General features: G+C 38.2%; 1 long non-coding RNA gene and 1 other non-coding gene across 3 annotated transcripts; both read left to right on the top strand.

Moving 5' to 3' along the window:
- The first annotated feature begins 10,918 nt into the window (after positions 1 to 10,918).
- Positions 10,919 to 11,025, top strand: LOC148860730 (small nucleolar RNA R71). The gene has a single exon (XR_016095251.1). It is a non-coding gene; the product is annotated as a small nucleolar RNA R71 (small nucleolar RNA).
- A 14,718-nt stretch (positions 11,026 to 25,743) lies between these two features.
- On the top strand, positions 25,744 to 26,958 carry LOC148860729 (uncharacterized). 2 transcript variants are annotated; one of them, XR_016113391.1, is made up of 2 exons: positions 25,744 to 25,964; positions 26,044 to 26,958. It is a non-coding gene; the product is annotated as an uncharacterized LOC148860729 (long non-coding RNA). The 2 variants fall into 2 exon arrangements; XR_016113393.1 differs by having other exon boundaries at positions 25,745 to 25,961.
- Positions 26,959 to 27,620: the final 662 nt, after the last annotated feature.

Below are 27,620 nucleotides of genomic sequence, written 5' to 3'. Positions count from 1 at the left end.
AGCCAAATCCAACACCTAGTGTGGTATCATAATCGAGTCTAGGGGTCGGGTGTAAATTTTCAGTTTTGCCCATTAATCTCAAGGTCCAGGGCAATACTGGAAATCTGGTCCGGTTCAAAGATTCAATTAAACCTACACTGCATGTGCCTTGGGTCTCACCCTGGTGGCTGAGACAGGCCACCCCAACCGACTTGGTGGCACATTAGTGTCAGCCTTATCAGGATAGGTCTCCCCAGACCGACCCACTGGCTGTGAACAATCTAAACTTACACGAGTCTCATTAAGTGTCCAGTTTAAGGGAATTACACAAAAACATACCATAGGAACATGAATCAAATATGTACTTTATTCAGTTACAATAAACTCATAATGTACATCATTCTGATTGAAGCTAAGGGCATACAAAAACTGTCTAACAACTCCCATTTGCACTTAGGTCCAATCTGGTACAAGCCGGAGTCCCATGCTTTCCACGTGTTTCTCAAACACTTTCTGTGATAGTGGCTTCATCAATGGGTCTGCTACATTTTCCGCTGATGCTACCTTCTGAATCAGGATGTCCCCTCTACCAAAAATCTTCCATAGTACGTGGTACTTCCTCTCGATGTGCTTTGACTTCGAGTGGGCTCGTGGCTCCTTAGCCTGAGCAATGGCTCCATTGTTGTCACACAACAACAGGATGGGTGATGCGCTAGACGGAACTGCTCCCAACTCATGAATGAACTTCTTCATCCACACGGCTTCTTTGGCAGCCTCATTTGCGGCAATGTACTTGGCTTCGGTCGTGGAGTCTGCAGTGGACCCCTGTTTGTTGCTTTTCCAACAAACAGCACATGATCCTATCGTGAAAACATATCCAGATGTAGACTTTCTATCATCTGGATCTGATTGTAAATTGGCATCAGTACCCTTGGATCTGTAGTGAGCTACCATCGAATACCATACAAAACGCTTTTGTCCTTCGAATGTACTTAAGTATGTTTTTCACAACAGTCCAATGCTCTTGCCCTGGGTTAGCTTGGAATCTGCTTACCACACTCACTGAGCAATGTCAGGCCGAGTGTGGCATACATGATGCTCCCTATGGCAGAGGCATAGGGAACGTCCTTCATGCCTTCAATCTCCTCAGAGGTCTCGGGAGACATCTTCTTGGAGAGAGTGACTCCGTGCCTGAAAGGAACATTTTCTTTCTTGGAGTTCTGCATGTTGTATCTCTTGACTATTTTGTCAATGTAAGCAGATTGGGATAATCCTATTATCTGCTTCAATCTATCTCTATAGAGTCGAAGACCCAGTATATAGGAGGCTTCTCCAAGATCTTTCACAGAGAATTGCTGTGAAAGCCATACTTTCACCGTAGTTAACATTCCTACATCATTCCCAATGAGTAGAATGTCATCTACTACAGAACCAAGAAGGTAACCTTATCCCCACTGGATTTCCTGTAAACACAGGGCTCATCTGGATTCTGCTTGAAGCCAAATGATTTGACAGCAAAGTGAAAACGGATGTTCCAACTTCTAGAAGCTTGCTTAAGTCCATAAATGGATCTATTTAGTTTACAAACCATGTGTTCCTGACCAGCAGCAATGAAGCCTTGTGGCTGCTGCATGTAGATATCTTCAGTAAGATCTCCATTCAGGAATGCAGTTTTGACATTCATTTTTCAAATCTCATAATCATGGTATGCTGCTACAACTAGCAGGATCCTATTGGATTTAAGCATGGCCACAGGCGAAAAGGTTTCCTCATAATCGATGCCCTCTTTCTGAGTGTACCCTTTCACCACCAGACGAGCTTTGAAGGTCTCAACTCTACCATCCGGGCCCTTCTTCCTCTTGTAAATCCATTTGCAACCAATTACTTTTATCCCAAAGGGCGGATCTACTAGAATCCAGACTCCATTGGTCTCTATTGAGTCCATCTCAGCTCTCATGGCCTCCACCCACTTCTAGGAATCTATGTCTAACATAGCTTCCGCATAAGTCACGGGATCCTCCTCACTAGTCAAGGTTTCCACTAGGTAACTATCCTGGTCATAACCATAATGGACTGGTGGCCTAGATACCCAAGTGGATCTTCTAGGTTGTTCACTACCTGGAACTTGTGAGACATCTCCGAATGCTCCTGAGCTCTCTTCATCAAGAACTACTTCTTGATGATGGGTGTCCAGGATGTAATCAGTTTCCAAGAATTGTGCATTTCGGCTGTAGAACACCTTCTGCTCACTTGGGTCATAGAATAGGTAATCCACAGAGCCTTTTAGGTAGCCTACAAATAGGCAACAACTGGTCTTGGATTCCAACTTGTCTGCACTCGTTCTTTTAACGTGTGCTGGACAACCCCAAATCTTCAAGTGTCTAACACTTGGTTTCTTTCCGGTCCAAAGTTCATATGGAGTGCTCAGAACCGATTTGGTTGGAACTTGATTCAGCACGAAAATCACAGTCTCTAATGCGTAGCCCCAAAAGGATGTGGGTAACTCTAATTATATGAGAAATGACCGAACCATATCCAATAAGGTCCTATTCCTCCTCTCTAAAACACCGTTAAGTTGTGGTGTAGCAGGAGGAGCCAATTGTGATACTATCCTATTGTCCTTTAAGTAGTCCCTGAATTCATCAGAGAGATACTCGCCATCTCGATTTGATCGAAGGGCTTTAATTTCTCTCCCTAACTGTTTCTCGACCTCTTGTCTGAACTCTTTGAACTTTTCAAAGGATTCAAGCTTATGTCTCATTAGGTACACGTAACCATATCATGAGAAATCATCTATAAAGGTGATGAAATACACGTGTTGATTCCGTGTCCTCAGGGGACCACATACATCAGTATGTATAAGGTCAAGTGTGCTTGTACATCTTTTTGGCTCACCATTAAATGGTCGTTTTGTCATCTTGCATTGTAGGCAAGATTAAGATTAGGATAAGCCCTTATCTTATCTTATCTGTAGATTAAGATCAGCCCTCCTAATCTAATTAGGAGTCTCCCAATCCAAATATTTATTTGGATTTGGACTCTCTAAGTGGACAGGGATAACTCCCTATCCTATCTGTTGATCCAAATCCCAGAACCGCCCCTCTTTAATTAATCTAATTAAACCAGTTCGATTTGGGCTTCAGGCCCATTAAGTCCATGTTCTCATTCAGCCTCCAAATTGCTACCCAGTTGGGTATCCTTATATGGCGTGAGACCCAAACATTGATCTACACATCAGCCACATGGGTTCAGCCCAGCCTCTGTTACAAGGTATGGCCGAATTCACTATAGGAAACAGTGAACCCCTGAGCCCATCACTATGGGCTCTTAATGAGCCCAACACTTACACTAAGTTGTCCCTAGGTCAAGCCACCTTATAAAAACCCAAGGACTGTGGGCAGATGCAAAATTAGCACATCAGGTATTACCCTCAATGGTCTTACTCTTAACCTCTCTGCCCCTAATGATCAAACACTGCCCGACAAGAGAGGACCTCTCCCTTGGCTGCAAGGAACAGTGTTGCACTCTCTACTCACATGGATCCCGGGAATTAGAACCTTTTGCAAACATTTTGAAACTGTAATATATATGTATATCTTTATATAAATATATTTTGCAAAACAAATTTCAACGATTGAAATCAGTTGCCGACAGCTTTGGTTTCCATTAGAGAGAGTGCATCCTCAATCATTCACTTTGTCTGACAAAGGGGCTGATCCTGTCACTATGATCACCCACTCAGATGAATTCTCAGACTGTCCCAACATACCCAGGTTTTGACCCCCTCTAAGGATCTCACTGATTGACATATCAAAGACAGCCCAATCCGACACCTAGTGTAGTATCATAATCGAGTTTACGGGTCAGGTGTAGTATTCCAGTTTTGCCCATCAATCCCCAAGGTCCAGGGCAATACTGGAATTCTGGTCCAGTTCAGGGTTTCAAGAAAGCCCACACTACATGTACCTCAGGTCTCACCGTAGCAGCTGAGACAAGCCACTCCAACCATCTTGGCGGCACATCAATGTCAGCCTTGGCAGGACAAATCTCCCTAGATCTATCCAACTACTGTGAAGATTCTAAACTAACACGAGTCTCATATGTGTCTAGTTTAAGGGTATTACATAGAAACACACCATAATAACATGAATCGAATATGTACTTTATTCATTTACAGTAAATGTCATAGTGTACATCATTCTGATTGAAGCTAAGGGCATACACTGTCTAACCACTCCCACTTGCACTTAGGTCCAATCTGGTATAAGCCGGAGTCCCATACTTTCCACGTGTTTCTCAAACACTTTCTATGTCAGTGACTTAGTTAATGGGTTTGCTACATTCTCTGCTAATGCTACCTTCTGAATCAGGATGTACCCTCTTCCAACTATCTCCTGTAGTACATGGTATTTCCTCTCGATGTGCTTTGACTTCGAGTGGGCTCGTGGCTCCTTATCCTGAGCGATAGCTCTAATTTGTCATACAATAGTGGAATGGGTGATGTGCTGGGTGGAATTATTCCTAATTCATGAATGAACTTCTTCATTCATACAGCTTCTTTGGCAGCTTCACTTGCGGCAATGTATTCGGATTTCATTGTGGAATCCGTCGTGGACCCCTGTTTGCTATTTTTCCAACAAACAACACACGATCCTATCATGAAAACATACCCAGATGTAGACTTTCTGTCATTTGGATCTGACTGGAAATTGGCATCAATATACCCCTGGATCTGTAGTGAGCTACCATCGAATAGCAGACAAAACTCTTTTGTCCTTCGAAAGTACTTAAGTATGTTTTTCACAACAGTCCAGTGCTCCTGCCCTGGGTTGGTCTGGAATCTGCTTACCATACTCACTGCCTGAGCAATGTTAAGACGAGTGCACAACATGGCATACATGATGCTCCCTACGGCTGAGGCATAGGGAACGTCCTTCATGCCCTCATTCTCCTCGGGAGTCTTGGGAGACATGTCCTTGGAGAGAGTGACTCCATGCCTGAAAGGAACATTTCCTTTTCTTGGAGTTCTCCATGCTGTATCTCTTGGCTATTTTGTCAATGTAAGCAGATTGGGATAATCCTATTATCCTCTTCGATCTATCTCTATAGAGTCGAAGACCCAGTATATAGGAGGCTTCTCCAAGATCTTTCATGGAGAATTGCTATGAAAGCCACACTTTCACCGTAGTCAATATTTCTATATCATTCCCAATGAGTAGAATGTCGTCTACATACAGAATAAAAAATGTAATCTTATCACCACTGGATTTCCTGTAAACACAGGGCTCATCCGGGTTTTGCTCAATGTCAAACTTTTTGACAGTAGAGTCAAACCAGATTTTCCAACTCCTAGAAGCTTGCTTAAGTCCATATATGGATCTATTCAATTTAGATACCATGTGTACCTGACCCGTAGCTATGAAACCTTGCAGTTGCTGCATATAGATATATTCACTAAGATCTCCATTTAGGAACGCAGTTTTGACATCCAGTTGCCAAATCTCATAATCATGGTATGCTGCTATAGCTAGCAGGATCCTAATGGATTTAAGCATGGCCACCGGTGAAAAGGTTTCCTCATAATCGATGCCCTCTTTCAGAGTATACCCTTTCACCACCAGACGAGCCTTGTAGGTCTCAACCTTACCATCGGGGCCCTTCTTCCTCTTATAGATCCATTTGCAACCAATTACTTTTACCCCAGGGGAAGCATCTACTAGAGTCCAGACTCCATTGGTCTCCATTGAGTCCATCTCAGCTCTCATGGCATCTACCCATCTTCAAGGAATCTATGTATAACATAGCTTCCGTATAAGTCATGAGATCCTCCTCACTAGTCGTAGCTTCCACCAGGTAACTATCCTGGTCATAGCCAAGACGAACTGGAGGCTTAGAAACACCAAGTAGATCTTCTAGGTTGGTCATTACCTGGAACTTGTGGGACATCTCCCATTGACCCTGAGCTCTTTTCATCAAGAACAACTTCCTGATGATGATTGTTCAGGATGTAATCATCCACTATGAAATGAGCATTTCGACTACAGAACACCTTCTGTTCTCTTGGGTCATAGAATGGGTAACCCACAGAGCCCTTGGGGTAGCCTACGAATAGGTAACGACTGGTCTTGGATTCCAATTTGTCTGCACTCATTCTTTTAACATGTGCTGGACAACCCCAAATCTTCAAGTGTCTCACACTTGGTTTCTTTCCGATCCAAAGCTCATAGGGAGTCTTCGGAACTAATTTGGTTGGAACCCGGTTCAGCACGTATATCGCAGTCTCCAATGCAAAACCCCAAAAGGATATGGGCAATGATAGCTATAAATATAACCCTAGCAAGTGCACTAGTTATCCAGTAGTATAAAATATCGTTCCCACGGGGATTTAACAAAATATGTATTAAAACCATAGTCTTCCCTAATTATCTGGACAAACAAAATTCAGATTTGATCAAGAACTACTGAAATTAAAAACTAGAAAAAAAATAGAAGCAAGGATCACTAATCGAATATGCAATGGATGAAATCGCTAGGACTTTTAGGTCCACCTAACCAATGTAATGAATATTAATGGATTCGATTAACCAAGATTATTTGTCATTCCCATAAGCTGAGGTCTTCCAAATTTATTTAATATTCTCTCTCAAGATATATTAAAACTACGTCCATCAGGTAACCCTTCGATCACTCGAGTAGAATTCTCAAGATGGAAATGCATTAAGTCTAAGAAAAACCATTAAATTCAGATGAATCATGTATATATATCTCTGTATACCATTCAATTCACACTATGAATTGTTCAGTGAATTATGTGAATTCCTCTCTCGATTCATTCACATAACACAAATCAATTAAGAGGTGGCCAAGCTCTTAATTGCATTAAGCACGATAATTCATAGACTATATGGAAATCACAATTTTGGATAAATCATAAAGATAAAAATATATTCATTAACATGGTTAGGCTTTCCACAACCCTAGCAAGAAACAAATCAGTTCATGATAAGAGAATTAAAGCAAACAAAGGGAAAGAAAGAACTCTTGAATTCGCCCATAGTGTTGAGATCTCCTCTTATTGCCGCCACCTTCTTCTTGAAGTTTCTTGAATTCTTGGTCACCTTTCCTTTGTTTCTTGACTTCTTTTCTCCTCTATTGACTAATTGCTCAATGCAATTCGTGATCCCCTCCAGAGATTGAGTGCCCCAAGGCTGGTCTGCCCCCTCCTTTATATAGCTTAAAGGGGAGGTGGTGGTCTCCTACTTCCTCTTGAAGTTTATCTTACAAGAATAGAAAGTCCTATTCTAATCCTACTCTTATCTCTTTATCTATTGAACTTAATCCCTTTATCTTTTCTAAGATTACATCAAGAATTTAGATCTGGAAGGACTCTTCTCAGTTTCTTGTTCTTGGATTCGTATTAGACATCCTCTGCGAATTGGGCTACAGCCAGGCTTTTCTACAAGTTGGGCTTTAGCTGTGGATTGGGCCTTCCTATGAATTTTCCCCGACTTTGGGCTCGGATTTGATTTTGATGCAGGCCGAATCTGTGAAAGCGCAAACATGAAATTTGTGGTTTATTCTCTTATCTTTCCAATGGGTCTTGAATCAGTCCAATTAGAGTTCGGATACGCGAGTTAGGCCCAGATTACTGAACACTACTGAAATTGTGAAAAATCATTCGATTTGCCTTTCTTTGCTCTTGATGCCTTCTTTCATGCCCTAAACCAAAATACAAGAGATATGAGTCCAATTAAGTACTAATTAGGTATGAAAGACAAAATATTTGGGGATAAAAATGTGATAAATTCTACTCTCATCAAATTCCCCCACACTTAAACCTTGCCCATCCTCGGGCAAGACAAAACTGAAGAAAAACTAAAATAAAACAAGCTGACTAACTACTAAAATTTTTGGAGGTCATTCTTCCAGGATGTTCACCCTCTTTCATGCCTTGATCAGTATTCATGATCCTTCCCTTTGTCCACTTCTTTTCCTCTTTAACTTGTCAGAGAATCATCTTAAATCGCCAATCCTCATGATCCCAAATGAGATCGACAATTGAAGGAAACAAACATCTCTTCGCATGAATAATTTAGGACTAGAGTAAGCCCTCTTTGTTTTCACAATCACATGCAGCAAGATTCAAAAATACCCTCTCACGATTTTTTAGAACGAAACAAGGAATGCTATCACCATAAACTTGCTTATGTATCACATCTCCACCACTTATAATGAGTCCACTGCATCGAAAGGTGAATTAGGGTTCGGGATCTAGGAATGAGTGCATTTTATGTTTCATCTCACCCTTTTCCTATATTTTTAGTGTGAGTGCATTTTATGCTCCATCTCACACTTATTCAGAAAATAAATTTTCTCTTTTTTTTTTTTTGTAACATGGATTAAAGTCACGTTCTGATCCTGAACTCATTATCGTGGTTTCAACATGCCTAATAAGACAAGTTCTAGAATAATCAAACCATGTTTGTCTGTAAAAAACCGAATGCTCACAAGGGTCAAATCTGTATTGCATCTTGCCTGTTGATCATCAAACTACTGAGAGACCTTCCATAGCCAAAAATTTCAGCTAGATTTGCTTGCATCCTTTCTTGTCTATCTCACCTGAGCACATGATTCATGATGGTTTACAATCATTCAAAAACAAGTCTCTAAGGAGTAGAAATTTTGAAAAGAAAGGTTAGAGATGGGGCAATCGAAGCATGCTAGAGTCTGAAAAAAATTTATCAACCCTTTTAATCCCCCCCCACACTTAAGATATACATTGTCCTCAATGTGCATAACAAGAACAAGGAGAGAAAGATTAAGAGGACTTCCCTGAATGCCTCATTGAGATCCTACAGATGAGATACGAAAAAAATAAAGAAACACACTCATAAGAAAAAAAGACTAAACAAAACAAAAACTTAATGGTTTGCCTCCCACAAATGCTCTTTTTAAGTCGTGAGCTTGAATTTCACATTTCTTTCATGGCGGTTTCAAGGAGAGAATGAACCCATGGTGGATGGGTTGCTCTCCTTCAATATAATGTTTCAACCGCTGTCCATTTACCTTGAATGTACTCCCATCATCATTACGTAGTTCAATTGCTTCATGAGGGAATACCCTAGCCACTTCAAAGGGTCCACTCCACCTTGTTTTCAACTTCCTATGTTTCCCCCTTTCATCCTTCATAGGTGGGTTTAAACCTGGAATAGGGGCCTGTACAATAGATGGGAGGGGTTTTGTGTGAGATGGAGGTAAAGATGCATTATGAGTTGTAATTTCAAAAGAATCTGGCTCAGAAGTCAAATTTCGCAATTCTGATTTCAGTACAAACTTCTGCTCTGCTTGTTGTAATTGATTAATGTTACGGTCAACTTTCAGTGTGTCTTCTGATTTAGATGTATCAATGCCTTCAATTGCATAGATTTCATGTTCAATTGTGTTGGGACATTTCATGTTTTTAAATACATTAAACACCACTTCCTCACCATTGATTCTAAGAGTAAGTAGACCTTCTTTCATGTCAATTAAAGCATTACCCGTAGCAAGAAAGGGTCTCCCTAGAATCAACGGCATTGTCTTATCTTCCTCCATATCCAACACAATGAAATCAGCAGGAATGATGAAATTACCCACTTTGGCTAAAACATCTTCTACTATTACCCTAGGATATTTAATGCTTTGATCAGCTAATTGCAGGATAATAGTTGTAGATGTTAGTTCATGCAATCCAAGTTTCTCAAAAATAGAATAAGGCATTAAATTTATATTAGCACCTAAATTACATAAAGCTTTTTCAAATTCAGTATTCCCTATGGTACAAGGTATAGAAAAACTCCCTGGATCCTTAAGCTTTGGGGGCAATTTCTTTTGAAGAATGGCCGAACATTATTCACTTAGTTTTACCATCTCACCATCCTCCCACTTTCTTTTATTAGACAACACCTCCTTCAGGAATTTGGCATACTTCGGCATCTGTGACAATACATCAAGAAGAGGAAGGTTAATATGAATCTTTTTAAACACTTCTAAAAAGTTTTCAAATTGCTTATCTAATTTAGCCTTCAGGACTCTTCGTGGGTAGGGAATAGGAAGTTTAATTTCATGTAAATTCAGTTTAGGGGTACTTCCCTCATTCTCCTTTTGCAGATCGGCCATTTCAGCTCCCTTGTCTTCTCTTTGAATTTTGCCAACTATTTTCCCACTTCTTAAAGTTATGACATTTACTTGCTCTCTGGGATTCTTCTTCGTATTACTGGGTAGCCGTCCCTCTTTTCTTTCTGACAACATACTTACAATCTACCCCACTTGAACTTCTAAGTTCTTAATCAATGCTTCATGGCTTAAAAACCTCTTATCTTCCTCTTGGAACCTTGTTTCAGTAGCATTAATGAACTTAGAGATCATTTCTTCCAGATTACTCTTTTTTTCTCGTGGAGGCAGCTGTAGTTGGAAACCCATGGGTGCCTTTTGTTGATTGTTACTCCATGAAAAGTTCGGATGATTCCTCCACCCTGGGTTGTATGTATTTGAGTATGGGTTGAAGTTTGACCTGCCAGCATGAGAGATAAAATTAGCATTCTCATGGAAAATAAAAGGACTATTTAATTGACAATCAGTATTAGTATGTCCTATTTGACCACATAAATCACATGAGAAGCTAGATGGTGTATTAATGACTGCAATACTACAATTATCCAGTCTCTTGTTCAGATTACCTATTTGCACAGATAGGGATGCAAAGGAATCAATGTGTACTCCCCTCTGATTGGTTCGGTCATTGCTCCACTGGTAGTTGTTTGATACCATCTCCTCCACTAGGTCATATGCTTCCTCTGGAGTTTTCCTCATGATCGTACCACCTGCGGCTGCATCAATAATGGATCGGTTAGAGGGGGTAATACCATTATAAAAAGTCTGAATCTGTCGCCAAGTTGGTATCCCATGGTGAGGACACTTCCTAAGCATCTCCTTGAATGGTTCTCATGCTTCATACAAGGATTCCCTCTTAAATTGAGCAAAAGTAGTAATATCATTTATTAACTTTGCTGCTTTAGAGGGTGGAAAATATTTAGCCAAAATTTTTTGGGTTAGATCATTCCAAGTGGTGATACTTCCTACAGGGAGTGAGTTAAGCCAATCTTTAGCTCTATCACGCAATGAAAAAGGAAATAATCTAAGCCTAATAGCATCATCACTAACTCCATTATCACATATTTCCAAGAAGTTAACAATGTGTGCATTAGGGTCATCACTTGGTAACCCACTAAACTGAATACTTGTTTGGATCATCTGAATTATTGCAGGCTTGATTTCAAAATTATTGGCATGAATGGTGGGCTTGCAAATGCTGGATGTCGCCCCATCAATGTTTGGACATGCATAGTCCAATAGGGTGCAATTTCCTTCTGCCATCTCTCCTTCCAATTGTATTGCTAGTTCGCCAATAACAACCTCCTCTATTGTCTTACCTTTTTTGGCCCTTTGCAACAAGTGAAGGGTCCTTTCAATTTCTGGATCGAATTCAGCTAGTCCTTCCTGTCTAGTGCGTGTCATGCACTAGCAAATCTGAACTAGCGAGAAATCGAACAAGTAGAATAAAAATAAAATATAAAGAATAAAAATAAAATAATAACAAAATAAAAATAGTAATAATAAAAAAATCCAAATTAATCAAGGTCAACAAGTTATAATATTATTTTAGGATTAAATCCCTGGCAACGGCACCAAAAACTTGATAGCTATAAATATATAACCCTAGCAAGTGCACTATTTATCCAGTAGTATAAAAATATCGTTCCCACGGGGATTTAACAAAATAAGTATTAGTACTATCATCCTCCCTATTTATCTAGACAAATGAAATTCAGATTTGAGCAAGAACTACTAAAATTAAAAACTAGAAAAAAAAATATAAGCAATGATCAATAATCGAATATGCAATGGATGAAATCGCTAGGACTTTTAGGTCCACCTAACCAATGTAATGAATATTAATGGATTCAATTAACCAAGATTATTTGTCATTCCCATAAGCCGAGGTCTTCCAAATTTATTTAATATTCTCTCCTGAGATATATTAAAACTACGTCCATCAGGTAACCCTTCGATTTCTCGAGTAGAATTCTCAAGATGGAAATGCATTAAGTCCAAGAAAAACCATTAAATTCAGATGAATCATGTATATATATCTCTATATACCATTTAATTCACACTATGAATTATTCAGCCGATTATGTGAATTCCTCTCTCGATTCATTCACATAACACAAATCAATTAAGAGGTGGCCAAGCTCTTAATTGCATTAAGCACAATAATTCATAGACTATATGGAAATCACAATCTTGGATAAATCATAAAGATAAAAATATATTCATTAACATGGTTAGGCTTTCCACAGCCCTAGCAAGAAACAAATCAGTTCATGATAAGAGAATTAAAGCAAACAAAGGGAAAGAAAGAACTCTTCAATTCGTCCATGGTGCTGAGATCTCCTCTTCTTGCCGATACCTTCTTCTTGAAGTTTCTTGAATTCTTGATCACCTTCCCTCTGTTTCTTGACTTCTTTTCTCCTCTCTTGACTGATTGCTCAATGCCATTTGTGATCCCCTCTAGAGATTGAGTGCCCCAAGGCTGGTCTGCCCCCTCTTTTATATAGCTTAAATGGGAGGTGGTGGTCTCCTACTTCCTCTTGAAGTTTATCTTACAAGAATAGAAAGTCCTATTCTAATCCTATTCTTATCTCTTTATCTATTGAACTCAATCCCTTTTATCTTTCTAAGATTACATCAAGAATTTAGATCTGGAAGGACTCTTCTCAGTTTCTTGTTCTTGGATCTGTATTAGACATCTTCCTTTGTGTCTCATTAAGTACACATAACCATACCGAGAATAATCATCGGTGAATGTAATACAATACACGTGCTGGTTACGAGTCCTAACACTCAGGGGACCACATACATCAGTATGTATAAGGTCAAACGTGCATGTACATCTTTCAGGCTTACCGTTAAATGGTCATTTTGTTATCTTACCCTGAAGGCAAGGTTCACAAGTGGGAAGATCTTCTACAGTTAGAAAATCCAAAGGACCATCCTTTACCAACCTTGTGATACAATCTATATTAATATGGTCAAGTCGGTAATGCCATAGGCACGTGTGATTGACTGTATCATGGATTCTTTTCTTGGGGATATCAACCGACATAGTTTTGTCTATGTTAGTTTCCAGAGAAGGAAGAAGAACATAGAGACCATTATCAAGTTCTCCGTATGCAATGAATTTGTTATTTCTTTTAACAATAATCGTATTATCAAAAAAAATAGAATATCCATCCGCACACAATTTTGAAATAGAAATCAAAATTATTTTCAAATTCTATACATAAAAGCAATCTTTTAGTACAATAAATCCTTCTTTGAAAAATAACTCTACGGTTCTTATAGCCGTAGCTGCAACACTTGCAAAAGTCCCCAAGTAAAGAGTTCGTCACTCAGTCTTCTGCTTATCCTGAACCCCTGCAGTGAGTTACACGTATTAGTTGATGCCCCAGAGTTAATACACCAGGAAGCAGAAGTTACCAACAAATTGGTTTTTATGAAACGGGATTCGAAATTACCTTGTTTCTTGGATTCCAGGTATTGAGGAAAATTCCTCTTCTAGTGGCCGGTCTGCTTGCAGAAGTGACAAGCATTTGATGCTCTATCCTTCTTCTGCTTCTTGGACTTAGTAGCCTTCTTCTGGGGCTTTCTCTTAGCCCTCTTCTTATTCTTGCCTGATTTGCCAACTTCAACAAGCATGGCTATGGGCTCATCATTCTTTATCAGTTCTTCGGCCCCCTACAACATATTGTTGAGTTCTCGGATGCTGTCGTTCAGGTTGTTCATCCTATAGTTCATGATGAACTGATTAAAGGAATGAGGCAGAGAATTCAGGATGGCATCTACCTTTGTGACATGGTCAAGCCTGGATCCAAGAGCCTCAAGTTCATTGATGTACCCTTCATCCGAAGACAACAGTCATGAACCTGCTGGTTCTTGGACATCTGTGCAGTCATGAACTGTTTCAGGACCTTGTGACGAGTAGAACGATTCTACTCCTCATACATCGTCCTCAGACTATCCAATATGTCCTTTGACAATTCGATCTAATCGAACTAGCTCTGTATTGGATTATCCAAGGAAGCTATGATGTAGCAGCGGGCTAGGGAATTCTTTTCTTCCCATTCCTGGCAATCCCTCCTTCGAGCCTCAAAAGCCCTATCATTCGGACGCTCCGGGGTAGGATTCTTTGCTACTTTGTCCAATTTTTCAGACGTAAAGACCAGCATAAGATTATGGTACCAGTCGGCATAGTTTAGGCCCTTTAGTTTGTTGCCGTCCAACAACTTAGCGAATTGTCCGTTTGCCAATTCTAATAAAAAGCAAGCATTAGTCCACAACCTAAATTGATTCATGTTATCCACATAGATATGATTTTTAATCTATGTTCCATTCCCATTTGTTCATCTCTGAGATTTCCCTCCTATCTCAATGACGGAGACTATGAATTATGTTTCTAGAAATGTGGGAAATCACATAGGGTGCATGGAGCCAACTGTTTAAGTTGCATTACCCCACCACCTATCTGTGAAAGATCATATCCACTCATCGTATGAGCTTTCCCTTTGGCCTCTGTCAGACAAGGTTCATTGCCATTTTAGGTTAAACCTTTCTGTCCAATGAGTGCTCACCCATGATATTCGTGAATGCCAAAGTACCATGAGAGAGTCTTCTATTTTAGGATAGGCCCCTCCCACATTGGTTTATGATGCCTCTATCATCTTATGAAACATTCCAATAGATCCAACAGGAAATGGATAGCCCAATTTTATGGTAATGATGGAAGGCCTTTAGAGAGTTCATCATATGAATCTCCCTATCACATGCACCCATATTTCAGGAGGGAACGAAAGTTACGCCCTAGTTTAATTTAGGTCAAACCAAAGTGGCTCCCACTGACTTTCATAAAGCCAGATTTCGGTGGCCTTAAACGGCTAGGTTCCGCACGGTTCCTCTTCACGAGAGGTGTGGGGCCCACCACGAAAGAAAATCATCCAATGATCTTAACGACACCATGACAATGATATGCATTCAGCCATGGTGTGCGCAAGAGCCATTGCCATATCAGCATAGGCCAAGTACTTATGGCCCATGAACGTTGCACATCACACATTCATACATCACATGTAGGGATAAAATTGATCCAATCAATTAATATCTGTAAAGCCCATTATTAAAGCCCATAATTATCCATAATATTACTGATTAATATTATCTAGGTGTATGGGCTGAATAGCAAAGAGCAGTTCGGCCCATATAGCTTTTATGTAGTTAGTGGGCTTAAGTAGTTTTAACACTTTAAAACTAGGCCTTACAGATGTGGGCCGAATTAGGTGTTGCAATTAAATATCAATCTCTTGACCCAAGAGTGGGAAATTAGGGCTGAGAACAGCCCCCATCGAACCACAGATTCGGTCCAACCTGTTTGGTCCAATCTGGTTCGTATGGGTCTAAGGTTTGATTTTTAATTCAAGAGTTAATTCAAGAAATTGATCTGAAATTAAATTACTGATTAAAAATGATCAAGAATCAATACTAGGGCTGTTCGCACATCTGCTACCTGCAAAACAGATGTTAGATCATAGTTTGCAGTTTCACAAACTACAAATCGCAGATAGTGAATTCCTAATTTGCGAAATCTCCTCCTTCTGCGTAATCAGCTTCGATTTTGAATGAAAATAAAATAGAAAACCCTAATTTTCTATTAATATTACATCAAATCAAATTCCTATACATTCAGTCTAGAAACTTAAAAATAATTAATTACAGACCAAAAGTAAATGAACTACAAAATCGCATATTTGTTGCGCCAATAAAGACTTCGATCTCCACCGTACGAACAACCCATAAATCAGGAAAAATATAAAGAACTATTCTAAATATGATTCATATTTATAAAGATCTAATTTCATATTAACAGCCCTTAATCTGGGAACCGATTTCCTAGAAAATCAATTATCTGCGCAAATTGGGTAGAACGCCTTCTGCCCATTTGTGCAGGTTCAGATCTGATCTAATTTTGGTTCAAGACTTGAACCTGGCTTTGATACCATTGAAGGGATGAGAGATTCATCATATGGATAGCCGAACCTTGCAGGAAGGTAGGGCGAAATTTCAAAATTTTCTCTCTCTCCCATGTGGGAATCATATTCTCTGTTTTAGAAAACTGCATTTTCAAGGATCAGTCTTGAACCCTAAACCAAACCAGATCTGAAACCAAAAGGTAGGAGAGGGATATACCTAATACAGACTAGTAGTAACTCCCAATGAAGGTGTTCACGCCCAAGGAGAATGCCAAAGACTGCTCCTACTGAAGATGACACAGAGTAGGGTGGAGCAGAATTAGTAGGTGGTTCTTCCCAAGAACCGAACTCTTCAGCAAGAATTCGATAGAGGGTGAGTGAGCACCAAAAACTGATATCAAGAACACTTCTTGATCTCTCCTACTAGTGTAGAATGAACTGGCAATGGCAGCAACAATAGAGGGAGGCAAGAGCAGAAGAAGGCGTCAGTCTCACTAGAGTTGTCTTCTCTCTTGGATCTGAGATCTTGTTGGGTGAAGTAGGGTTCGCCCTCATTAGGAGCTTCCTAATCCAAATCTGTATTTGGATCTAGACTCTCTTTATGAGATAAGGATAAGCCCTTATCTTATCTGCAGAGAGAGTGTATCCCCGATCATTCACTTTGTCTGACAAAGGGGCTGATCCTGTCACTATGATCACCCACTCAGATGAATTCTCGGACTGTCCCAACATACCCAGGTTTTGACCCCCTCTAAGGATCTCACTGATTGGCATATCAAAGACAGTCAAATCCGACACCTAATGCAGTATCATAATCGAGTCTAGGGGTCATGTGTAGCATTCCAGTTTTGCCCATCAATCTCCAAGGTCCAGGGCAATATTGGGATTCTGGTCCGGTTCAGGGTTTCAAGAAAACCCACACTGCATGTACCTCAGGTCTCACCCTAGCAGCTGAGACAAGCCACCCCAACCAACTTGGTGGCACATCAGTTTCAGCCTTGGCAGGATAAATCTCCCTAGATCTATCCAATGGCTGTGAAGATTCTAAACTAACACGAGTCTCATATGTGTCCAGTTTAAGGGTATTACACAGAAACACACCATAATAACATGAATCAAATATGTAATTTATTCATTTACAATAAATGTCATAATGTACATCATTCTGATTGGAGCTAAGGGCATACACTATCTAACAGAATGCTTCGAACAATTGGTTAATGTGAGAAAAAGTTGCTTTTCCACAACTAGTAAGGCTTTACATAGTAGGAAAGGGTAAAACCAATTTATTTTGGTGATTTTGTTGAAAAGATAAATGCAAAAATTGCTGGCTGGAAGGGTTGGCTTCTCTCTGGGGTAGAAAAAGTATCCTCTTATAGCATGTTCTAAATAGCATTCCTATACATCTCTTGATAGCCAATGATACCCCCATATCTGTGCTCAGAAGAATTAGAAGGTTGTTGGTTGGTTTTCTTTGCTCGGGATCCAAGATGGAACAAAGATATAGTTGGTTAAACTGGGAGAAAACTACAGCTCCTCTTGAGGGAAGTGGCTTGCAAATTAAGAACCTCAAAGATCTGAACTTAACTTTGAAATTGAAAGCTTTCTGGAGGGTGCTTTTTGAAGATATGCATTGGGATCATTTCTTTAAAGCATAGTATCTTAAGCATGGCCACTTCTATGTAACACTTTGCCCTCCAAAAGCTACAAAACATCAAGAAGGAAAATTAAACTTTTGGTTGGATAGGCAGTTAGAGGATGGTTATTTGATTTATTTAATAGATGATTATGAAGGAAAATTAAACTTCTAGAGAATGGCATCTTGAGGAAGTTACCCCCACTTTACCATAGCATTTGGTTGATGTTATTACCCACTCGGATATTAACATTTTCAACAAAATTGGTACCATTGCTTAGGTGCATGGGTTGGATAGGATTTTTTTCCCCTTAAACAAGCCTGGAATTCCCTTCATTCCCCCAAACCTCTAGTGGCTTGGAGCAAAATAGTTTGGTGTAGTTTGGTTTCCACTAAAATTTCTTTTTTTATATGGAAATTACTTCAGGACCGTGTGGGAGTAGACTCTGATATTTAGACCTTGGGAATCCTAGAGGTGTAAATTGGGCCGAGCCACCGTGGCCCGGCATGATACGAAGGCCTATAGGCCGTGCTAGGCCTGGCACGAAGGTACGTGCCATGCTGGGTCGGGGGTTCAAGGCCCATGAGCCAACACAGCATGGCACGATAGCTCATGCCGTGCCGCCCGCTGCCCGCGTGCCAACACGGCTCGTAGCACAGCCCGTAGAGGGCCACGCTTGGCCTGCTTGAGAATATATGGGAGGTTGAAAAAATGACATAAATGCCCCCCTAACAGCTATACAACAACTAGTTTAGGAGGGCATTTTGGGTAAAGTTATAAGTAACTTTACAATAACCAAAATACCCCTCCCAACAGCTAAATAACAGATAGTTTTTTGGGTATTTTAGGCAATTGAATTGTGTTTAATTCCTATAAATAGCCCTATCCTCCACCATTCTCATCACACCAATTCAACAATTCTCTTAATTTTTTTTCTCTCTCTCTCTCATACTCATACATTCTCAATTATCTGCAATCTGAGAAATTCTGATTAGCTGATTGTCTGATTCTGCATCCTCCAATTCTCAAGTCTAAACTTTATTGAAGTTTTGACTTTCAACAAGAAGAAAGCTTGCTCAACCAGCTCAAGTATCTCAATTTGGGAGGCTTGGATGTCATGTTAGTGACATTGTGAGTTTTAGACATTTTGAAAAGTTGTGGTGAGTTTAAGAGAGATGCTGAAAACTCATGGTGAGTTTTGGACAATTTCCCCAAAAAGTAATTGATAAGGGCAGATTTGGCCCTCTAGTGAAATTGTGACACGTGGCACCTCGTGACAACTAGGTAAACACCCAGCCAACAAACTTACGAAGTTGGTGACCCACCCGGGCATTAGTCTGGCCGGCCTAGCGTGACCTACACGCGGCCTGACGCGCGCCTGTGCGACCTGCGCGCGACCTGGGTGCGACCTAGATGGGATTTTGAATCGGCAATCCGGGTAAGTCGAATTAAATTAATTTTTATCTTTTTAGAATTAAAAAGAATGGCCATCTCTTTTGAAAACCGATTCACCAACATGCTCACCATTGATGATACTCAATCGTATCATCAATAGTGTTAGCACTGATGCGATTGATGTCGATCGAAGTGGAACTTTTACCCCCGGTAGTAGTGATACTAGGGGAAAAAGGAGGGCTTCTAAGCTGAGTAGCCCAGTTTAGAAAGTTTTCAAAGTAGAGGATATTGAGGGGAAGGGGAAAAGGGCCGTTTTCCAAAAATGTAGGAAATATTTTAGTTATTGTAGCAAGGGTGGTATGGGTCATTTGATCAGACATCTGCTCACACATGAGCGAGTGGAAGATGAAAGGAGAGAAACAACTCAAACACAGATGGGGAGGGGGGCTAGTTTTGGTACTTTTAAATATTCACAAGAAAAAATGAGACAAGAACTTGCTAAGTATATTGTACATGCAGAACAACCATTTATATTAGCTGAATATCCAAAGCTATAAAAATGGTTGCATAGTTCTATAAACCAACAATATAAAAAAGTTTCTAGGAATACTATAAGAATTGATGCTTTACAAATTTTTTATTCATATAAACAAAATTTAATTTCTTTGTTAGCAAATCTTAATTCTAAAGTTGCAATTACTTTGGATACTTGGACATCCAAATTTAATATTAGTTATATTTGTGTTACCAGCCATTTCATTGATGAAAATTGACTTTTGAATAAAAGAATTTTAAGTTTTACTAGGCTTGAAGGGCCACGTAGTGGCCCAGCTATTGCTGCAAGTATTTTAAATACTTTGCATGCTTATGGAATAGAAAACAAATTGTTTTCTAATAGTTTTGATAATGCCAGCAATAATAATTTTGCAATAAATATTTTAAAATCTCAATTAAAACCATGCTTAAATGGTAAATTATTTCATATTAGATGTGCATGTCACATCTTAAATTTATGTATTCAAGATGCCTTGAATATTATTTCTACTCATATTTCAAAAATTAGAAATTGTATTATATATATAAAAAGTTGAGGGGCAAGAAAACAAGAATTTAAATATTTATGCCAAAATTATGGTTTAAAATATAAACATTTTATATTAGATGTAAAGCATAGGTGGAATTCTACCTATGCTATGTTAGAAAGTTGTATATCTCATAAACAATTTTTTTTTTACAATTTAAAAAGGCCTAATGATATAATATTTGAGGAAGACTAGGAAATGACTAACTGTATAAGAGATTCTATGAATCTGAAGTTGTAGGAAATATTCCTACAACTTGTTCATCATCTTCTTTTACTTCTGACCTTGAGCCCAGTAGTAGAAGAGAAAAACTTTTTTATTTAATAAGTAGAAGGCAAAAATCTGTTAGTTCTATAATAACTTAATTTACTAAATTTAATTTTTATTTACAAGCAAATTTTTCTAATTTAGGTGAAGGATCAAATAATTTTGATATTTTATCCTGGTGTAGTGAACATTCAAAAAATTATTCGGTTCTGGCCACCATGGCACGTGATCTACTAACCCCTCAGGTGTCTACAGTTCCATTGGAGTCTTGTTTTACTACAGATACCAAAGTGTTGAATGACAGAAAAAGCTGCATGAACGATGAGAGCATAGAGATGTGCATCTGCTTCAAGGATTGGCTAGATGTAGAAGATAAATTACAAGACAAGGGAAGGTATGATACTATATCGGATATTTCAGCCGAAGCAGATGATGAAAGTCATGAATGATGATTCATGAATTTGACTACTTGTATAGAATTTTTTATTTTTTCAAATTATTGTAAGTTTTTTAATTTTATTTAATTTATTTGATATATTGTTTTTTAATTTTTTAACAATGTACTTTTGTATTTTCAATTTGTAATCATATAATATTTTTTATATTTTATTAATTTATTCCATTTTCATATTTCATTCATGATTCATCCAAGTATGCAATGGTCCAATCATTGTATTTGTACTTTGTACCATTCAAATTTAAATGAAATAAAATTCCTATTTTTCTTCCAATTTGTTATTCCATCATTCTTATTTCAGTTCGGTTAAGTACTTTTTTTCATTTATGCCATTATGTGTTAGATGACGTAGATTTCTCATTTTTTTATTTTTTAAATAGTTCCCAATTCCCAAAGTTCAAAGGAAAGTTAAATATTTTAGTTTTACAATTTTACTTAGAAAAGAAATCAAAAATAAAAAAAAATAAAAACAGTGCAGCCCAATTCGGCCCAGGACCAAGGCCCACCTATGGCCCAGCCCAGCCCAGCCCAGGCCCGTAGCACAGCACGGGCCCGCCTGGGCCTGCATTGTGGGCCGTGTTGACATCCAAAATTTCCACCGGGGGGGGCGGCACGGCTCGTGATGGCCTGTGGGTCAGCATGGCATGGCTCGCCTTTAGTGCGGGCTACCCATGGGTTGTGCCATGTTGGCCCAGCACGACCCACTTTACACCTCTAGGGAATCCTCGTTACCTTAAAGTGTGAATGTTGTAAGTCCCCTTCTACCAAGAATGCCAACCATATTTTGGTCCAATGTGTTTTTTTGGAAGGGTTTGAGTCCATCTCATGGATGGTTGAACCATACTAGATGGTTGGGCGAATTTCAAAAATTTTTCTAATCCATCTCGGGAATTGAATTTTGATGATTTTGAAAACTGAATTTTTCTAATCAATCTTGCATTGAATCGGACCAGATTTGACACCAAATTGAAAGGAGATTGTATCTGATACGGAGACCACAATCTCAATTCACAAAAAGAAAGTTCATACCCAATAACAGTTCCAAAATTGGCCTCCAACTGAAGATGGCATAGTGTACGAGAGAAACTGGTTCAACAACACTTGTTTTAGTAAATTTTCTATCCAACTTGCTTGGATCGAATGGAATGTGTGAGCTTGATATTCTTCAATTTTTTCTTTCAAAAACTAGAAGAAAATTTGATTAAGATTAATTCTTGAAAAGTCTTTGTTGTGATAGAGTTTCTAGGAGAGAAGAGAGAAGAGAAAAGATGAGAGAGCACGAGAGTGAAGAAAACAAGTTTTGTTTGCCCTCTTTTTCTTAATCCCCTTATATGGAGCACTCACCTAATCTAATTAGGAGATTATCAAAATCTGATTTGGATCTGAACTCTTTTAAGAGGCATTATCCTCTTAAGAGGATAGGTGCTCTATATCCAGAACCATACCCAGTTCTGACCCAATTCACATGACAACTTAAGTTGTAATGTGACAACTTAATTAATCATACTAGTAATGGGCGTTAGGCCCATTTTCCTTAAATTCTCACATCCCCAAGTGTTGCACGGCCATTTTGGGCCTAATATTGTATGGCATGGGACTTCACAAAGGTCACATACAAATCTATAAGGGTTTGGCCCTACCCTTAAAAGAGGTTGGGCTAAATTCACTACTTAGGGCAATGAACCCCTAAAAGATGTTATCACTCTCCTATTGTTCCTCTATCTCTTCCATTTATTCTATTTTTATCCATCATAATGTTACCAAGGAGGTCTAGTTTCCTTATTGGGAGGATGTTATGAGTTAGGAAATGGAGACCCTTGAAAAAAACCAAATATGGGAAATAGTTTCTCTTTTAGATGTTAAAGTTCTTGTTGGATGTAAGTGGGTATACACCATGAATCATAAAGCTAATGATTCAATTGAAAGGTATAAAGCTCACTTTGTGGTGAAAGGGTACACTTAATCGTATGGTGTTGATTACTAGGAAACCATTGCTCCTATAGCCAAGATGTATTTAATTAGAGTTGTTATGTCTCTTATTGCCTACTATTCTTAGCCCTTATATCAAATGGATGTTAAGAATGTCTTCCTTAACTGCAACCTTTAGGATGAGGTGTACATGGATCTTTCTCAAAGAGTGAACATCCCTAGAAGTGAAGGAAATATTTTCCACTTAAACAGTCACTTAGAACTTGGTTTAATAGATTTAGAAAAGTAGTCTTGAAAATTGGCTTCACACAATATCAAGTTGACCATACCTTCTTTATTAGGAGAGTTAATGGTAATGCAACTATGTTGATAGTATACTTCGATGATATTGTTATCATAGGGGATGATATCTCAAGATTGCTTAACTGAATTTGAAATTAAGGGTCTTGCAAATCTCCGATATGTCCTAAGGATTAAGGTCACAAGGTTAAAAGGAGCATTTATCTATAATATTTATAAAAGCGTGAATGAGGAGGTATTGGCTTTTGGAATTTTTCTTTACTGAAATGCCCCTCATCTTGAATTTAGTTCATTTCCATTGCAAGGGCAAAAAATGTAATTAAAAGAATACCATTAAATTCATTCAATTACCTCTCATTTAACCTCACATTTAAGTCATTAAATAAATCACATTCTCTCTCATTGAATCCAACATTTATACTTTTGTTTATCATCGTTAAATTCCACTAATAAATCCATATACAATAATTATTAATATAATAAAATTTTATATTTTTAAAATAAACATAGAAATGAAATCATATTTTTCATCTAGGTGGTGGGTAAGTAGTTCAACTATTTGGGTCAAATGGATAATTCCATAATATTATAAATAAATATATACTACTTTAAAAAGAATGAATGGCGTCAAGAATATTTTTGGATTTTTTTGAGGACAAAATTTACCCTTCTAGATTTAAATTTATTAATAAAAAGTGAGGGCAAATAGGGTAATCAGTTATTGATATTAAATGAGTTGAAAAGAGGTAATTTTGTGATATTCAATGCATTCAATTCCCTCTCAATAAACCCAATATTTAATTTATTAACTTGAATTTATATTCAATGAATCTTATATTTAAGTTATTTTTGTTTCTTCTCATCATTAAGTTCTATTAATTAAATCCATACTTAATAAATTAATAATTTCAATAACATAAAAGTTTATACTTTTAAAATCTACCTAGAAAAAATAGAGTTTTCATCTAGGTAGTGGTAAAAAATTAAATCATTTTGGATCAAATGGGTTAATCCATGTTACCATGATTAAATAATAAAAATGAAAATAGATAAAATGAAAAAATAGAAATTAGAAAAATTGAGAATATTTTTAATATACATATTAAACAATAACAAGTATGATAAATAAGAAATGTTTTTATTAATGATGGAAATTGACCAATTAGAAATAAAATTATTTTCCTATTCTCTCTCATTAAATCCTATGTTTAAGATATATTTTTCTCATCATTAAATTTTTATAATTAAATCCACAATATTGGTTTTAATAGTATAAAAACAAATATTTTGAAAAGTAATTTGAAAACAAAACCATTTACTTCACTCTCAGTGGTGGGCAAGCATGGCCTCAAGAATATTTCTGAATTTTTTTAGGACAAAACTTACCCCTTTACATTTAAGTTGATTGATAAAAAGTGATGGCAAATAGGGTAATCAGTTATTGATATTAAATGAGCTAAAAAGAGGTAAATTTATGATATTCAATGCATTGAATTCTTTCTCAATAAATCCAATATTTAATTTATTAACTTGCATTCATGTTCAATGAATCTTATATTTAAGTCATTTTTGCATGGTTTTCAAAACCGGACCGGACGGTTGGACCAGAAAAACCACAAACCGAATAGGTGACTAGTTCCATTTTTCTCAAAACCAAAATTTTCCCATAAAACATTGACTTGGTAAAAAACTGTTGAATCAGACGGTTGAACCATTTGAACCGTTCGACGGTTTTGACTATTTTTTTATTTTTTATTTTTTTATTTTTTTTGTTAGAACGGGCCAACCATTTGGTTCGAATAGTCAAATCGTTTGACACGAAAACCGAACCCCTAATCGGTCCATTGTCTGTGTCGGTTTTAAAAACCTTGCATTTTTGTTTCTTTTCATTATTAAGTTTTATTAATTAAATCCATACTTAATAAATTAATAATTCCAATAACATAAAAGCTTATACTTTTAAAATCGACCTAGAAAAAGTAGAGTTTACATCTAGGTGGTGGTAAGAAATTAAACCATTTTGGGTCAAATGGGTTAATCCATGTTGCTACAATTAAATAATAAAATGAAAAAATAGATAAAATGAAAAAAATTAGAAATTAAAAAAAGTTGGGAACATTTTTAATATACATATTAAACAATAATAAGTATGATAAATAAGAAATATTTTTATCAATGATGGAAATTGGATGTAAATTTTAAAACCAATTAGAAATAAAAATATTTTCCTATTCTCTCATTAATTCCTATATTTAAGATACATTTTTTTTATCATTAAATTCTTGTAATTAAATTCACAATATTAATTTTAGGGAAAATTTCTGATTAAGTATCTTGTATTTCAGGCCTAGTGCCAATTTAGTACTCAAACTTTAAAACGTGACAATCTAGTACCTGAACTTTCAATTTACGACAAATCAATACTTGGCATTAATTCAAAGTCACTGAAACCATCACGTGAGGTGAGATGCGATTTAAACATTTTCATAATGCCAAAATTAACCTTCACGATAATTTTCGGACCATTTTACCCTTTTCTCTTATTTTTTCCCTTTACCCCTTTCTCTGTAATCTAGGTTGAAGGATCGAGAGAAGTGGTAAGCGCAGCCCTTCATTCCGAGCACAGTGTTCACAGGTGGTAAGCGTAGCCTTTCATTCCGACCTCCATGATAATTTTCTGAACTCTTGGAGCTCGAGTAAGTGGTAAGCTTCGATCAACTCCAACTTGAAGGAACGACAAAGGAGAGGAGAGGAGACTGTTCACGCGCAGGTTGAATGAACGACAAAGAAGGTGGTAAGCTTTAAACCCCTAACGTCTGATTAGTTTCACAAATTAGCTATCGTGCTAGAGTGGTTGAGTGGCTGCCTGCCAGGTCGTCCGTTATGAGAGAGCGCAAGGTCCAATTCTGAGCATTGATGAGGGTGAGGAGCCTGCCGACTTTTGGGATGCTCTAGCTAGTGCTCCGCTTCTTAGTGACGATCTTGACAAACTGGCCGGCAAACTCGATTGTTTTGTCGGTAAGGATCAGGTTGCAGTGGCAATTCGTCTTGGAGTTGGTGGGAAGAAGGTGGATGAATATGATTTGGACTATGAGATTTTCCAAAAGGCACTTTCGGGTGGTGTGGTTATACAGAGAAGAAGAACCTAATTTTTCAGGTTGAAAAAGTCCCTTCCACTAATTTTCTTCCTCTTGTTTGGAGGGGCAAGGTGGATGTTTATGACGTATATATGTAGGAAAAGAAATGGATGTGCAGAAAGAAATGGATGGGGATTGGTACGTTGTCTAGGAAGAAATGGATGTCCAACAATAAATGTCTCTGCTTTTCGTCTGATCAGTGCTGGCCATTGGTACGTTGCCCGGCAAGAAATGGATGGGGATTGGAAAGAAAGTGTGAATTAAGGCTCTCCATCACTTCGTAATGGTCTCACCTGTGTCTCTGTAATTCAATCAGTTTGTTTATTCAGATTCATCTGGAGCTCTCTATAGAAGCTACAACCAACAAGATGACAGAAACAGCTTGGCCAAACCTAGTACTTGCAGAGCTAGACCTTGAACCCTCTAAGAAAAATCAAATGTTGCTGGAGGCATCTAGGGTGGCAATTTTTAACCCAACCCGCTGAACCCGCCCAACCCACCCAGTATCTAATTCACCCAACCCATCCATTTATTTGGCAAGTTGTGTGATCAACCCATCACCCAATCCACCCATTTAAATGGGTTGGGTTGGGTTGGGTTGGGTTGTGGATAACCATTGGTTAACTATTATAGACATAAGTATTAATTCCTTAGCTTTTTTTTTTTTTATTTTCTTCATTTGAATTAAATAATTTATAATTAATGTATTAATTTTTTATTAATAATTGACTAAATTTAGTTGTCTTCAATCAGTACACTTCACCCAACATAAATTCAAATCAATTTGACCTGAGTCTGGACCAATTCAATGCGGTTTGACCCAATCCAGCCTATACTGATCCGGGTCAACCCAAATCCAAATAGACACCGGGTGGGATGGTTCGGTGCTGCTTGCTCTATCTGATCTAGACCGTTTGGTCCAACTAACATTCACACACTCCGACCCGACCCATCACAAGCCAATCTAGGTCGACCTGAATTCGAAATGGTTTTGGTCGGGATGATTTTCCCTCCACGTGCTTTGCCTAATCTGGACCAACCATCTCTGGCCAATATCCACACAACCTGACCCGAATCAGAACAAACCTAGTTTAGCTACATTGACCCGGTTCGGGTCAGCCAGTCCAATCCTGAACCCGTACACAAACCTGATATGGCCCATTCCAAATCAATCCACCATTGATTGAATCGGTCCGGTCCGGTCCGACCGGATTGATCCAGATCTAAACGATTCAACCACCCTTGAACCTAAGTGGTTTAAGTTGGTCTGACCGGTTTGAACATAAGTGGTTCGGTCAAACCCATAATCCGAA

This window comes from Nelumbo lutea, chromosome 4 (assembly GCF_056320005.1).
Source record: "Nelumbo lutea isolate HS-2025 chromosome 4, American lotus-T2T, whole genome shotgun sequence".
NCBI lineage: Eukaryota > Viridiplantae > Streptophyta > Magnoliopsida > Proteales > Nelumbonaceae > Nelumbo > Nelumbo lutea.
The sequence above is the reverse complement of the archived record's forward strand: the minus strand, read 5'-3'. Positions and strand labels throughout refer to the sequence as shown.